Source organism: Callospermophilus lateralis, chromosome 11 (genome assembly GCF_048772815.1).
Source record: "Callospermophilus lateralis isolate mCalLat2 chromosome 11, mCalLat2.hap1, whole genome shotgun sequence".
NCBI lineage: Eukaryota > Metazoa > Chordata > Mammalia > Rodentia > Sciuridae > Callospermophilus > Callospermophilus lateralis.
In genome coordinates, this window is record NC_135315.1 from 68,033,572 (window position 1) to 68,050,006 (window position 16,435).

Here is a 16,435-nt window from a genome sequence, read left to right on the forward strand (position 1 = left end):
TGCTTAAGCATTATTTGCAATTTTTTGGTGAGGTTTTGAAAGATTTACAAATCAGTAGACTGAATAAAGCATACTACCCTCCTTGAAGTGGGTGGCCTCATCCAATCTAATGGAGGCCTGAATAGAACAGAGACCAGGGTAAATGAGAATTTGTTCTCTGCCTATTTTACAACTGAGACATCAGCCTTCTCCTACACTAGAATTGAAACTTGAATCTCATTCCTTTGGACTTTGACTGAACCAACACCACTGGCTCTTCTGGGTATCTCTCTTGCAGACAGCAATTGTGGAGCTTTTCAGCTACCACAATTGTGTAAGCCAGTGGGCAAATTTCATATGTGCACATGCATACACACATACATGCAGAGTCGTGCATTGCTTAATGACAGGATACATTCTGAGAAATGTGCCATTAGAGATTATTGTTCTGAATACAATAAAGTGCATTTGTACAAACTAAGACAGTTATGACATAAGTAATGTCTTATGGCAGCATTATTATATATGCTATTGTTGAGCAAAACATTACTATGTGCTACAAGACTATATGTTTTACAGATATATAAATGTGTATCATATTGCTTCTGTTTTCCTGAAAACCCTGGCTAATGAACCAGGTATTAACTCTAAATTATTAAATGTTTGTGGCTTAACCACTTGCCTGTAGCAACCACTAATTAACAGGATGTCTTTCTTACAACTGATACTCCAGTAATATAAACATACCAAAACAAAGTTTATCACCAACACCTGCACAAATCTCAGCCTGATGTGAGACTTCTAGGAAACACTCTTTATTCTGCTGTTCAACAACTACACTAAAAAAAAAAAAAAAAAAAAAAAACGGAATATTTCACAAGTAGAGAAAAACACTCAGACTCCATGACACACATCTCAAAAATTACCGACAACTTTCACAGGTGTTCCAATTCACTGTTTTGAGAATTCTTCCAAGTTTGAGTAGCAGTGACAAAATATATGACCAGTGCTACTGAAGTTCAAAGATAGGTTACTCAGTTTCTACCCTCGGGTGTCTTCCAATATTGTAAAAATAGAAAAGAGTAAAAACAAATTGTTGAGACAAAAAATAAATAAATTCACAAGAATATGTAGTTTCACTGGGGCATTTAGGATAAGTGGGGTTCCTATAAATATAGTATTTGGGAGGAGTTGGTAGAATCCTGGCTAAAGAAAGTGTGAGCCAAGTAAAGCATTGGAAAGCAGAATGCAGACTCCTGGGGTTGTGCTGTTAGTTGTTGAATATCTGCATTCACCAGTGGGATGTGATGAGAACTATACGTTAGATTAATTCCTATTCTTAGTTGCCAGATGAATTTGAGTCTCAGATTGGAAGAAGGAAAATAGGTTATTATGATAGTCCATACAAGCATTCATGGGGGATAAGTTAATATGGATGGAGAAAGCCTGAAACTGAATGGATATGAGCATTAAAACTGAAGGTATAAGTGAAAGTATCTGTAACACTTGAAGTTTGCACAAATAAAATAATGTTGGAGTCTTTACCAAAACTATGTTAAAGTCAATTATTTGATTTGTTGTGGTAAGATATTTTTCATATGATCAAGTTTGAGAGTTGGGGAAATAAATATGTTTAGTTAAAAGACCCCCAAGTAGGTTTTGAGCTTGGAAAGGAAGACAGCACCAAGTTGCAGATTGGGGGTATACTTCACCACAGAAAAACTGAAGAGAAAAGTTACAGACAATTTAAGAGTCACAGGAAAGAACTTTAGGTACATTTACAATTTCTTAAATTGTCTTATAAATTACATAAGGGTCAAAAATAAGATGAAAACTAGTAGTTAAGTGAGTATCAGATAAGACTAAATTCAGGATCATACAGCATAAAAAGAAAGGTGGAGGCATAAAATTTGAGAGTACTAATCACACAGGATACATTCAATAAATGCCCAAATAATAAAGTTTAGACACTGGTAATGCATTAAGGCAAAAACAACACTGTCACCATGGAAAAATATGCAACTTTAAATAAATCAAACATATGTAATTTTTTTTCTTTTACAGATTTTCTTTTTATTAATTTATCTACTTATTTCAAGTAGACTTTCAGTGTAATTTTACAGAGAAATTTAGCAACAGAAATTCATAAAGTCCATGTTGGAAAAGACCTACATGATATTGAAGCTAGTAAACACTTTTTTCTAAGATGACATCATGGTATGTATAATTCCACCGCCTTGAATATGATTATACACTGGTAAAATCTTAACAAAAGACTGCGTTCTGTTGAAATGTTGACAGAATTGCCAACATCTCATGTCAACCCAGACCAAGGTCCCTACTGCCACAATCTGCCAGAACACAGCTCAGTGATTCTTTTTTTAATTGGCTTATAAATCTTTAGCTGTTTTTAGATGAAGGGTGACTGGGCTAATTAACAATCTTGTGGGTTCTTTCTTGCTCTTTAGCTGGAAAAGAAAATGACTTATTGTTAGCTTGAAAGAAGTTAAAGAAAACTCATGCCTGGAAATGGCTGTACATACTTTACCAAAGTATATTCAAAAAGATAGCAAACATTTTTTTGTAGAGAGGGAGATTAAATTTGTATGCGAAGAATGGTATATGTTAAAAAAATAGCAAGAATATTGAACACATAGTATATACCAAGTTCTTTGATAGAAATGAGAAAGTATACAAATATATGACAAGAAGCTTATCCTTAAAGATTTTCCTATCAACTTGAGTAACATTAGAACAATACTTTGAAAATTTAGTGCAATTTAAAACATACTCTTATGTGTTTTGAGAGAGAGAGAGAGAGAGAGAGAGAGAGAGAGAATTTTAGTATTTATTTTAAGTTTTCAGTGGACACAACATCTTTGTATGTGGTGCTGAGAATCGAACCCGATCGCACATATTCCAGGTGAGCGCGCTACCGCTTGAGCCACATCCCCAGCCCCTCTTATATGTTTATACCCTTATCATTGATTACCTGAACTTCTCCAATAAGCTCCCTATTATTCTTGCTGTCAGTTCACTCCAATTCTTCATGTTGTTTATAGAGGAGCCTTCCTAACAGATCATATTCTACTATGCTAGCTTTAGAACTTAGAATTCTGTTACTACAAGACAATAAAATTCACCTTCTTGACATGGCACACAGAGCACTCCATGACTTGCCTACTGGCCAACTATGGCCATTTCTTATCTATAAAATGTTCAACACTTGGACATAAAACTTGGAATTTCTGTGAGAAACTATACCGTTTCCGTTCCTTTGATTATGTTATTCCTTTGTTTTCTACCTAATATGCCCTTAAGTCTATATGGTGAATTTCCATTTCTACTTCAAAATGCTGTTCAAAATGGCATTTCCTTCCCAGAAGAAATATGAGAATAGATCCTGAAGTCTTATTTTCTTAAAGGTTATAATCAATGGTGCTCAAGTGAAAGTTTAACAACCAGTTATCAAGAATTAAGAAAGAGTTCTACTTTGTGGCATTTGTCAATTTAAGATATAAATTGATATCATGAGTAAGGAAATTGGGACAAGATTCCTCAAGGTCTCTCTAAAATGGTTCTAGCGCATAACTATGATCCAAAAAATTTCACCGCAATTTATGAACTCCAGAACTCTCTAACTTAATTTACATTGTACAATTGCCAAAAAAAGGCTAAATAAAGTTCTAGAAAATTTATTATGGTTCTGATGTAAAATTTGATAGTTCAAAAAAACCTGTTTTTTGTCTAATAACTTCTGAAATAATTATAATGAAATCAGTGTGTGTTTCACAATTTTTTTGAACTCCTGCACATCTTTCCTCTGTATGATAGTTATGTCACTTAACTTGAAAAACTAAAAGTTGGGGACTCCTGGGCCAATATATAAATAAAGTATACTAAGATTCTAATAGAGAGACTTCTTCACCCTCTTTTATATTACTTGTAGCTTAAAATTTTCTTTGTATTTAATTCTGCAGAACAGATTCAAATTCTTTATTAAGCAAGATAAACTTACATTATAAGCCACTAACTATCAACACTTTTGCACAAATTCTACCTAGACTTATAAATTGTATTAGGCAATTTTAAGGCTTTATTACTTATCTCTGGATGGGATGAAATATGTTGAAAAGTAGAGATCCATTTGCTTATTAAATGGAGAAACAATAAGTTTTTCATTCTATTGATTTAATGCTTTTTTATCTAAATAATCTTTATCACAAAAACACTGTTATAGAAAAGATGAATTAAGATCAATAATTTTTAAATTAAACTAATTACTATTATAAAATATTTTATATTTTAAATGATTTATATTCAAACCTTCTATACAGTAAATAAGATACATGGGTGGTCTATGATACATTTTCATACAAATTTAAGTCCATAAATTCAGCAATAATTATGGCAACAAAAATAAAAATCTTTTGCAGAAATATGGAAAGGCTAAAAATATCTCAAAATATGTAAAACCAAAAGAGAAACCAGGGTGAAAAGATAAAATTAGAGAGTCAGTTCAAGACATCCAAATTCTGAGTAAAAGAAATATAAAGAATGGAGAAAATGAAAATAAGAGAAATCTACATAATTATAAGCAAGCATGAAGTCAAATCAATGACACAATACCATTTAAGTAGAAATATGCAGATTGGATTAGCCTAAAGCAAAGCATACAAGACTGGTACAAGAATCAATACAATTTTTAAAAGACCCATGTGCTGGTTCTTTGAGATCAATAAAATTGATCAAACACTATCCAAGAAAATCAGGGAGAAAAAAGGAAAAACATTACCAATATCAGGAATAAGAGACATAATATCACTATGCATACAATAGACTATAAAGTATAATATTATTGTAAATATGGCAATACAATTATATTTTAGATGAAATTAATACATTCTACCTAGAAAAAGAAAATTAGTTAAGTTCACTCAAGAAAAAAAGATAACCTGCATAGTCTTCTCTCTAAAGAAACTCATAACCCACTTGAATCTAATGTATGAAATATGATATGTCAAGAGCTTTGTAATGTTTTGAACAACCAATAAAAAAATTTAAAAAAAATAAAAATTAAAAAAATAAAGAAACTGGGTATATGGTTAAGAATCTCTCACAGAAAACTTCAAGGCAAGTTGGCTTCATTATGCTGTGAAATTGTTAAAGTAGATGTGATGCCAATTCTACATAAATCTACTAGATAATTAAAGCAGAGAGGTCACTTTCCAATTCATGCTAAGGGACCTATATTACTCTGGTACCAAAAATCAAAGATATTACAAAAAAGATGTACATAGTCCTCATGGACATAGATGCAGAAATTCTTAATAAAATATCATTAAATAATAAAATCCCTCTCCTTCTGTCTCTGTCTCTCATAGACACATACACACGGAGATATAAATTACTATAACTAAGTTGATTTTATTTCAGGAATTTAAATTTGGGTAAGCATTTTTAAAAAAAATATCAATGTAACTCACCAATATTAACAAACGAAAGGAAATATCCCATATGATCACTTAGATGAATAGAAAGGATTTCAAAAACATATTTTATTAATGATAAACAAGTGTTAGCACTCTAAGGATAGAAGTATCCTCAAATTCATGAGGCACTATACAAAACCTAAACCTAATATACTTTATGATGAAACTCTAAACATTTTCTTCTCTACAATTAGAAACAGTGGAAGATGTCACTTTCCCCAATTCAATTAAATATGGCGATGGGATTTCTAACCAGTGGACAAGAAAGAAAACATCCAGATTGAAAAGGAAGAGATAAAACTGCAATTAAAGTTTGAAATTTAAAAACGATATCTTTTACAGTAGCATCAACAATAAAAATGTAAAAAAGGAAAAAAATCAGATAAAAAATTTATAAGAAATGTGCATTGAACACTCAAAATCTTGTCCCCCAAAAAACTAAAGACAACCTAAATAAATGCAGGTATACATCTTGTTCGTAAGTCAGAAGACTCAATATTGTGAAGATGTCAATTGTTCCAACTTCTTCTGTAGATTCAATATGATGCTAATCAAACAACAGAATTTTTAAAGAGACTGATAAACTGATTATAAAGTTTATATGGAAACAAAGGATATGAAACCACCAAAACAACTTTGAAAAACAGCATAAATTTGCCAGGTGCGACAGTACATGCCTGTAATCCTACCAGCTCGGGAGACTGAGGCAGGAGGATCTCAAGTTCAAAGCCAGCCTCAGCATCTTAGGTACTAAGGCACTCATTGAAAGGACTAAATAAAATACAAAAAAAGGGCTGGGAATGTGGCTCAGTGGTTAAGTGCCCCCGAGTTCAGTCCCCAATATCAAAAAATAAAAATTAAGTTTAAAAAATACAATATAAATTTGTAGGACTAATGTTACTCAATCCAAATTTTCCTATAAAGCTACATTAATGAAGGTAGTGTGGTCCTCACTTAAAAATACATCAATATATTAGCAGAAAAGGAGCAAGTTTCAGAAATAGAGCCACAGATTTGGACAATGTATATTTGACATATGTGCAATGACAAATCTGTAGATAAAGGAAAGTCTTCAACAGACACACACACATGCACTCATACATGCACACATGCAAACAGCCTATACAATATTCAATTAAAAAATGAGTCATAAATCTAAGTGTAAAATTGTTTAAAATCCTACATCATTAAAAAAGGAAGAAAGAAAGCTTTGATTTTGGACTTCTGATACCAAAACATGATCCATAAAATTAAAGAGCTGATAAACTGGACTTCAAAATGTAAATGATCTTCTATCCCAAAGAGACTAGGAGTATAAAAAGATAAGCCAAATTGAAAAAAAGATTTTCAATTATACATGATAAATACTTGAATTTAGAATATGTAAGGATGCTTAAAAGTAGACATAGTCTATTTATTAATGAATATTTGAACAGACCTTTCACCCAGGGAAAGAGAAATGTATAATGAACACGTTGAAACATGTTCAAAACATCTGCAAATAAAACCACAATGCTATGCCTCTACAGACATTTTAGAATGGCTAGAATTATAGTCCGACCATATCTAGGGTTGGTGAATATATGCAGAAACAAACTCAAATTTTTAAACTGCCACTGCAATTTGAAACATAAAATGATATGTAAATGTATAGTGACATGGCCTTAGAAAAAAGTTTCTCTTTCTTAAATAGGTACATTTATACCTACCATGTGATATAGACATTCTAGTCCTAGGTATTTACCCAGAAATATGAAAGTACATGTTTATACAAAGATTTTCATATGGTTATCTATAGCAGTTTTTGCAATACTCAAAAAAAGATGGAAATAACTAAGATGTGCCCCAAGGGGTAAACAAATCAACTAATGGTGATATGTTCATATACTGGAAAGGCATTCAGCAATCAAAAGGAAAGAACTACTAAAACAAGCAAAGTTGAGGATATATGTAAAAGTAATTACACTGTGTTTTAAAAACCAGACCAAAAAAAAAAAAAAAAAGCACACACACTGATTAATCTCACTTACATAAAATTCTAGAAGATATAGTTTTCCCTCGACAACCCCTTGGGGATTGGTTCCAGGACCCCTGGGGATACCAAAATCTGTAGATGTTCATGTTCATTACATAAAATGTTCTAGTATTTGCACATAATCTATGCACATCTTCTTGCAATGTTTAAATCTTCTCTAGATTAAAAACTTAATAAATGCCAATGTAACATAAATACTTGTTATACCATATTGTTTAAAGTGTAATTACAAAAGTTTGTGTTCAGCACAGATGGAAATTATTTTTAAATATTTTTGATTCAAGGATGGGTGAATCTGTAGATACAGAATGAAGACGGCACAGTGATAGAAAGCAGATCAGTGGTCTCTGGAATGGATGTGTGGATATTAGAACCAATGAGACAGATTACAGAAAGCACAGGAAAACTTTGGATTGATGAATATATTCATTATCTTAATTATAGTGATAGTTTCAAGATGTACACATGTCAAAACTTACCAAATTGTGCATTTTAAATATATTCTGTTTGTAAAATATCGGTTATATTTCAATAAATTTGTTAATAGATGAATATAGATCCTAGTGAACAGTGGTAAATTTTGAACAGAATTCTCCAGATGGATAGACAGGTTTAAAAGGATGGAATGTGGACAATAGAATTTGTGCAACTGTCACCGGTCATAGCTGAAACAGTCCACTGCTGTTTGAGTTGAGAAAAATTGTAAAAAGTGGATCACCCAGATGAGAGTATCTGGCAATATAAAATCTTTTGAGGGACAAAGAGGAGTCATAGTAGATATTGACATGAGACAGTATTACACTTCTGGCTTTTTCTCAAAGGAGACTTTTCAACAAGATAGTAAAGGTCTTACTAACAAAAGCCTAGAGCTGTTCGTTGTAGGGGGTGGGGAAGGGGGTTTTTACAGCTAATTAAGAGGTGAATCTGAAGCCATTATGAATTAGTCAATTTCCCTAAACAGTTGAGCCTCATGTTCTCTAACAAATATGTTAATAATCATCTTATGTGACTATTGTGAAAAGAACAAATACTTAAATTTTATCTTAATTGAAGAAAGGAGGTAGTGCTGGTGAGAAATACCTACAAAATGTATTCAACGTGCAGCAGAGTTCCAACCAAATACATTCAAAGCCCATTTTCTCCAAAATTGTGTTCATAATTTCCTCTGCTTCGTTAAATGTGGTCTTGTGTCCATGACATGGGCATGCTGAGTACCCTGTGTCCACTCAGTTCTAGTTTACCCTTGCTCCACCATGGGTGGAAAGACCTCCTCCATTCTGTTCTACCATGCACTACAATTCCTCACTAGGAGAATCTGCCAGCCATCATCACTTCCATTACTTTGAATTCCAACTTGTCTTTGGCTAATCCCATGGCTCAAAGCAAGTGGACCTCTTTCCTTTCTCTAACGCTGCCCTCCAGTGAGTATGATCCCTGCTCATAGCTGCATACTAACACATTTCTCTTACAGGAATGAACTCAGATTAGGCATCAATTTACAAAGTGCTCTTGAAAATAGCAATTGCACCCAATCCACAATTTAGTCAACAATTCTTGTGCCATGCTTTCTTAGTATATATCTTACCATTTGGGGGTTTTGAGGTTAAAACATTCATAGCAGTTAAACTGAACCTGTGGGTCAAAGAGAATTTTAGAAAGACTCTGGATGTTTCCTCATATTAATGTTATCTTCTAGAGTCATTTTTCAGGTTTGGGCAGCTGGAGATTTCTTTTGTTCTTTTAATTCCTATTCCAAAGACTACATCCCCTATTATTCATCACTGGCTCAAGTGTAGGATATAATATTCCCTACCCTTTCCTTCTTTTACCCTTTTAGGCCTTTTGTTTTAAAGGTCCTAATTTGATCAATCAAGGAAAACAAATTTGGAGACTTTTACATTTGTGGAAAAGTGATAGTTACATGATTTTAAGCACCCAACTCCAATCCAGAACAGTAACTAGAAACCCCACTAGATTTCTCTCAACTTTTAATTCTGAAACAGAGACACCAAATCTTCTGATTCTTTGTCCATTTCTTTATCAGGACAAGTTGATGTTTTCCTTATAGTTCCTGCCTTCTGCCATGAGGATAACCAGAATGTTCCTTCTGGCCTCAAGTAGTTGGTTTGCATCTCTAAGAACTTAAAACAGACTGCCTGACAATTTAATCTGCCTCATACTATCTGAAAATGAACCATTTGAAGCATTTCCTCTCAAAACAAGACATTTGTCCTAGTCATAATGTTCCTTATACCACGATTTTATGTTTTCTGCATGATTAATTGCATAATATGCATATCTTTTGAGAATAGGGACTTTGTCTACTTCTGTTTGTCTGTGGTTCACAACTTTAGGAGAGTTATCGACCTACAAATTTTAAAAAAATATTTGTGAAGGAGTGACAAATGGCAGGGGTGGGGGGGAAACAGCAAGACATGGGTTGTCAATTATAGATGAACCAAGAAGTGGTTGGATGTATAAGCTTAGTGTCAAGTCACATTAAAAACTGAATGTACAAAGTAGTGCTTGAAGTGGGAAACAGAATGATAAATGGATAGAAGAAAGTGAAAGAAAGTTAGCATCCTAGCATCCCAACAGGGAATAAAAGAGGAACAGAGAAAGTAGAGAAAGCAGGAAGAAGAGAGACAGAGGAAAGCGGGGGTAGGGCAAGAGCACACAGATACAATATGCATACAGAATCTCCAGTGTGGTCTAAGTTGTTACATTATATGAAATAATTTGATTTTACTTAATTAATAGTAAGTCAAACTTCATCCCAAGTTTTGCTCAATGGTAAGGAATCTATTTCCAATAATACAAAGTTTTCCTTTAATCCCTTTTTTTGCTCTATTAAGTTCAAACAGGTTTAGATAAAACAGAGAAGGAAAAAATGTTTATGTTTTATATTGCAAGAATAAAATCTTAGGAGGAAGTATTGGGGAGAACCAGTCATCAGTAGATGTGGGTTTGAATTCAACCTCTGACATTAATTAGCTTAACAGCCTGGGGGAAAATAATCTCATTGCACACAGATTCTATAACTGTGAAATTGTGGGAGGATAGAAAAGGTAAGTTCTGCCTTGCTCTAAAAAGTGCAGTCTAATTCTTTTTATAACCAATGAGACTGGCAAGAGTGAGACATCAGGGGTCCAAACAACCCAGGCACGGTGGATGCAGCCCAGGATCCTTCATTAGTGCTGCATTACAAATTCCTGATAATACAGTTTATTACTTCTGTGGTTCAATGCACTAGCTTGATTTCAATTTGAAATTTTTATTTTCCTCAATAATTATCCCTTGAAACAATTTCTGATTTAATGAAAAAAAAACTGGCCAAAGCATTAGAAAAATAAGATTTCTATGGCTTCTATAAAGGAAATAAAAACAGTTCTCTAACTTCAAGAAGGAAAAAAAAAAATCACACTTTAGGCTGTTTTTTCTTTCATTCACAAATTCATTTCTTCCCCAAGTATGATTGAGTACCTACCACTGTTTATCCATTAGCATGATCATAATTGACTATGCACTTTTGGAAATCCTAAGGTACTTTCCAGTCCATGGGTATAATCTCTTCCATTCTGTTTCTGATTATATTTTGTTTCCCTAAGCTTAAACTTAAGATTCATGAGGATGATTACTCACTTCTCCAAATGCATCCTATTCTTTAAAAAAATTCAAAGAATTGGTTTCAATTCTCTCATTTGCTTACCATTTGCTTTTGTTATTTTCATTCCAGTCCCTGACTAAGCCCACCTGGCCATCCATCACAAGACCAAATGGAGATAACACATTCAAAAACAATTTGGAAATACAAAAAGTAGCTAAGAATAAGTGATTATTATTGCCTCAAAATTAAAATAGTAAAAGAAAAGCAGCTGACAGACACTCCACAAATTGTACACTCCCAGATTTTTCCAGGTGAGCTTTCTTATGATTTAACTGGGTTCAAAGAGAGGTTCTAAGATGTTGAATGAAGTTCAACACAGAAGTTCTCACAAAACTAGAAAGTAGTATTGGGAGCACAGCTTATTTTGAGAAAATACTGATGTTCTACCAAGTCAATTTGATTTCAAAAATTTTAATTAGAATTTCTCAAGATTCTAATGTCAATTTTAAAAATATCTGTTCCAATCTCTCAACATAATAATGATTATATTTGATTTCAAATATAACTCAGTTTGTGCTCCTGGCAGAAGTTTTACTTCCTGCTTCACAAACAGTATCAGATAATAACTCCATTTCTTTTTGCACAGCTGCAGACAAATCTACTTACATTCCTATCTTTTTGTTTTTCCTTCCTTTCTTTTTTCCCCCCTCCTATCTCAGGAGGGAGCCATTTTCTCTCCAAGATCACTCTCTCTCTCTCTCTCATTGTTCTGTATCCCATGCTTCATATGTTCTGGACAAACCAGCCTTCTGTATCTGCTGCCTTCCTTATTTTTTAGTCCTCAGTCTTTCATTTTGTGTTTTTGGTTCTACCCTCTATCTTGGCTCCTTCTACTAATGCTGAGAGCCTCTCCCATCTAAATGGCTACAGACAAATATCTAGCTTCCCTGGCATAACGAAGCTATTCACTCTGAAACCAACAGTCATTGGATTTCTGTTCCTGCCCAACTGTCAAATCTACCTCCATTTAACATCAAGAATACACCTGAATTGCTAAATCTAATAGGAAAAACGTTCTGTTTACCTTCCTCCAACTCCCAAAGCAGTTGATGTTTGAGTGACAGTCTTCATTTCAGCTCCTCCCTTCTTCGCTGTGGAAAAAGCATTGTCTCCTGAATGTCCTCTGCCCATATCACATCTCCTCTGAGTTCTTCTTACCAATGGTCATTTTAAGTCTCTGCACACGGCCCCACAAACGTGGGCTTTCAATGACCAACATCTGTGGCTCTTCTTAGAGCTTTGTGGAGCGTTGAAGTACTCTGCCTACATGTGAAAAGAGTTAAACCTGCCCTCAAGATTACCACCCACACTACCTGCACAGCTGTTCACCACAACTGTAAGCAAAGGTATATAAGGACCTAACTGAATTGCCCTGCCTTAAGATTTAATATTCCAGAAATTCCTTTCTGGAACTTTCCCTGAGATTGCCTCCTTGCTGGTTTTATTTTTTTATTTGTTTGTTTGTTTGTTTGTTTTCTCATTCCTTACCTGGTTCTCTCACTGCCTTATCAGGCTCTGCAGGGAATATTTCCTCATTAAAACATTTGCTCTCAAATCTTCACTTAGATTCTTCTTCTGGTGAAATCAACCCAAGATGCGTTACCACCAAGACCCTTTGTTCTCTTCATCTTGGTTTCAGTAAATAATATTATGACCACAATCCCCCTTTTTGAACTTTGGAATTTTTAAAAAAAATTTTATTATTAGTTGTTCAAAACATTACATAGCTCTTGACATATCATATTTCATACATTTGATTCAGGTGGGTTATGAACTCCCATTTTTACCTCGTAAACAGATTGCAGAATCACATTGGTTACATATCCACTTTTTTACATATTGCCATACTAGTGTCTGTTGTGTTCTGTTGCCTTTCCTATCCTCTACTATCCCCCCTCCCATTCCCTCCCCTTCCACCTTCTCTCTCTGCCCCCTCTACTGTAATTCATTTTGCCCCCTTGTTGTTTTTTTCCCTTTGCCCTCACTTCCTCTTATATGTAATTTTGTATAACGATGAGGGTCTCCTTCCATTTCCATGAAATTTCCCTTCTCTCTCCCTTTCCCTCCCATTTCTCATCCCTGAAAAATTTATTTTTTTGTTGTTGTTATATTATCATTATTAGTGTTTCCAAATTTATTTTTGGTAAAATTTCTTATCTCATCCCTTGTTCCCCCCCAACCCCATGGTGGAAACTTAGAAGTCATCATTAGGTATCTTAATGAGGATTATTAAAAATATTTTATATTTTCCCCTTTATACTTCTAACTCCTGTTATTCAGTAATACAAAACTAATTAAAATTTCTGGAATATATAAAGCTCTCTCTGTCATATCACATAGCAGCCCCAAATCATAACCTCAAAAGTTAAATTCCTTCCCATGTTTTGTGAAATGCTGTAGGTTTATTGAATAATAATATCATCTTCATGAGTTGTCAAGTTATGGAGGAAAGGATATATTTGGGGTAGCAGACTAGATCTGGCTAGCATTACAGGATAGATACTTTGACCTATTGCAGGGGAACATGCACTGCATATCTAGCATGAAAGAGAAGGAGGTAGGCACTATTCTGAAGTGGACTTCAGACATATCCTCTTAAACTTCCAAATTTTCCAAGTTTGACTTTGACCATAGTATATATATTATTAAATTGCTAAAAACTACTTCCAGTGCCTAACTCACTACTAATTTTGCATTTTACAAGTCAAAGATATAGCAAGGAATTTCAATGCTTGTCTCACCAAAGTAGGATAATATTTAAAATATTTTTATTTCTATTTGATGTTTCTTCTCATTTCAACTCCTCCCTCTTTCAAACGTATAAGAAGAGAAGCTAAAAAAAGGACTTCCAAAAATATTGGAAGATATATATGTAGAAACCCCCTCAGCTTCCCCTCACACTCATTTAACAAATTAAGTGAACATCTACTATATGCCAGGCATGCTATTTGATGCTGCTGATGTAACAATGACCAAAAGGATAAGGTCCCTGACTTTGTGCTATTCACTTTCTTTGTAAACTATAAGACATAGTTCAAATCTCCAATGCCTCAAGTGTGTGAGACAGTACTAGACAAATTTATCAAAAATAAATACATTTGGTTAGTCTTTTAACCATATGCTACAGTAAGGAGTTTTGTGCTTCACCTAGTATTTTTTAATTAATTTCCTGAGGATTTTCAAAGGCATTATATATTTCAATATTGCATTTCCATATCTTACTCTGTGTATTTACAACAAATGATGAGAAAAATAATCATTACTGTGCCATAAGTCAACCATTATGCTATCACCTGTTATTCATAATTAGAACTATATACCTTCTAATTTTAATTTTCTCAGTGCTTATTCAGAAACAATTGCATCAGTTACAGCTTTTATCACTGACCTTGATATGATACTCCCTTCAAATATGTACACCTGATGTATCAATTATGCAAAATTACCAAGTTTTGAAAGCAATTTTGAGTAAACAATAAAAGACAATAATCCATTGAATCATATGGATTCTCACACAAAAAACACAAATGTGCTTTCCTTGGCTGCTAAAAAATAGTTTGTTTGAAATTTCCAGCCCAAAGTGACTATCTCTGTGACTGTAACATAAGCATATAACTGAAAGTCTACATACACTTAACTAGGGATATAGTTATGAAGATCAAAGGGTGGTAGATAATTTCTCTCTAGCTAATTTTATCAGTAGAATAACCATATTAATTGGACTGACAAATATTTGGTTTATTTATTTAAATCACAAAATCAAACAGAACCTAGACCTCTTAGTTATTTTAATTATTTTAGCCACGAAATGCACTCTTACAAGGATAGATCATAAAAAACATAAGCCCAATTCTAATGAATAAACAGGACTTTCTGAAAACAGGCATGGTCTTCTTGTATTTCCACCTACTCATACTACCCTTGACAAAGGGAAAACAAAATGTATTATCCATGTAATTCAGGTTATAGAATATTCATTCTCATTATTTGATGGATTTTGGATTGAATAATGTAGGTAAGTGCCTGATTTTTCCACATCCTTTGAAAATGCCCATCTATGTGGCCACATTCTAAAATGATTTAGAAAATAAGATAGCCAAGCTCATTAAATTTGTGGATGGGAAGAAACATGAGTCTTCAATTACTTCCACATGTGAACATTTGGAGACATTAATGCCAGTATTTTCACAAATACATTTTATTGGAGGGAAGGCAAAGCATATAAATTCAGCATCTAAGGTCAACAAATATTCCAGAATTGGTCTTATAGACCACAATTGAAAGTAATATTGCCTTTTTTAAAATTTTGAATGTTAAAAGAAAAAGGTGGAGTTTTCTTTAATGTAAATCATGCTAAAGGTATACTTTACATCTATGTTCCTAAATGGAAGAGCACTTATGCGAGAAGCAAATGCAGACACTTATCTATATTTCTCTTAATACTAAGAAAATCATCTTTTAAAATTGATAATATACATAAATTTAAGTGTTTGAAACATCTTTTTTTAGTAGTGAGTTGTGGGTTGAAAAAATTTAATTTCTATTTTTTCCTGTATTTAAAGCGCATTCTTAGAATTTATATCATGGTAAGAATGATTGAGCTAAAAATGAAGATTTCTTGGAGAAAAAAAAAACTAGTCGAAATACTTAATACATGATTTATTATTATGTCCTCATTTTCTAGGCATAATACTTAGAAGATCACAAACCCCAGCATTTACTGAAAGTCCAAGGTGCAGCAAACAATGGCCATTCTTTACTACTGGGTTGGCGGGTGTCCACTCTAAATTAATCTGGGTTTAAAATGAGTCTGTGACACAGACCTGCTGAAAACTCTGGGCAAGGGGAGACCTATTCTGTCAGTTTGCCAAGCAGAGGGCATTCTCATATAGAACTGGTGGTTCTAGTTCAGTGAAGGAGTGAGTCTAGCTGCACACAAATTCAGGAAGGTACGGTTGCCCAGAGTGCTATGGTTCAGGCTGGTGGAAAGCTTGGAACCCGCAGCCACGCGCCCCAACACAGATGCTGGAGGGCTGGGCAGCCTTTCCAACCCCAGAAGCACTCAGAGGATCCACCCCCTAGTACAGCAGTTTTCCTGCATATTTTTTTCTGTTTTTCTCTTTAACTGGATTGGCAGGGATCCAGCTAGAGATTCAGTAGGGGTCCAGGAAAGAGACTATGGCAAGGATCCATTGTGTTCTAGGCAACAGGAGAGGTGTGTACTGCCAGCCCACTGATCTAAGGAGCAGAGGAGGTGGAGGA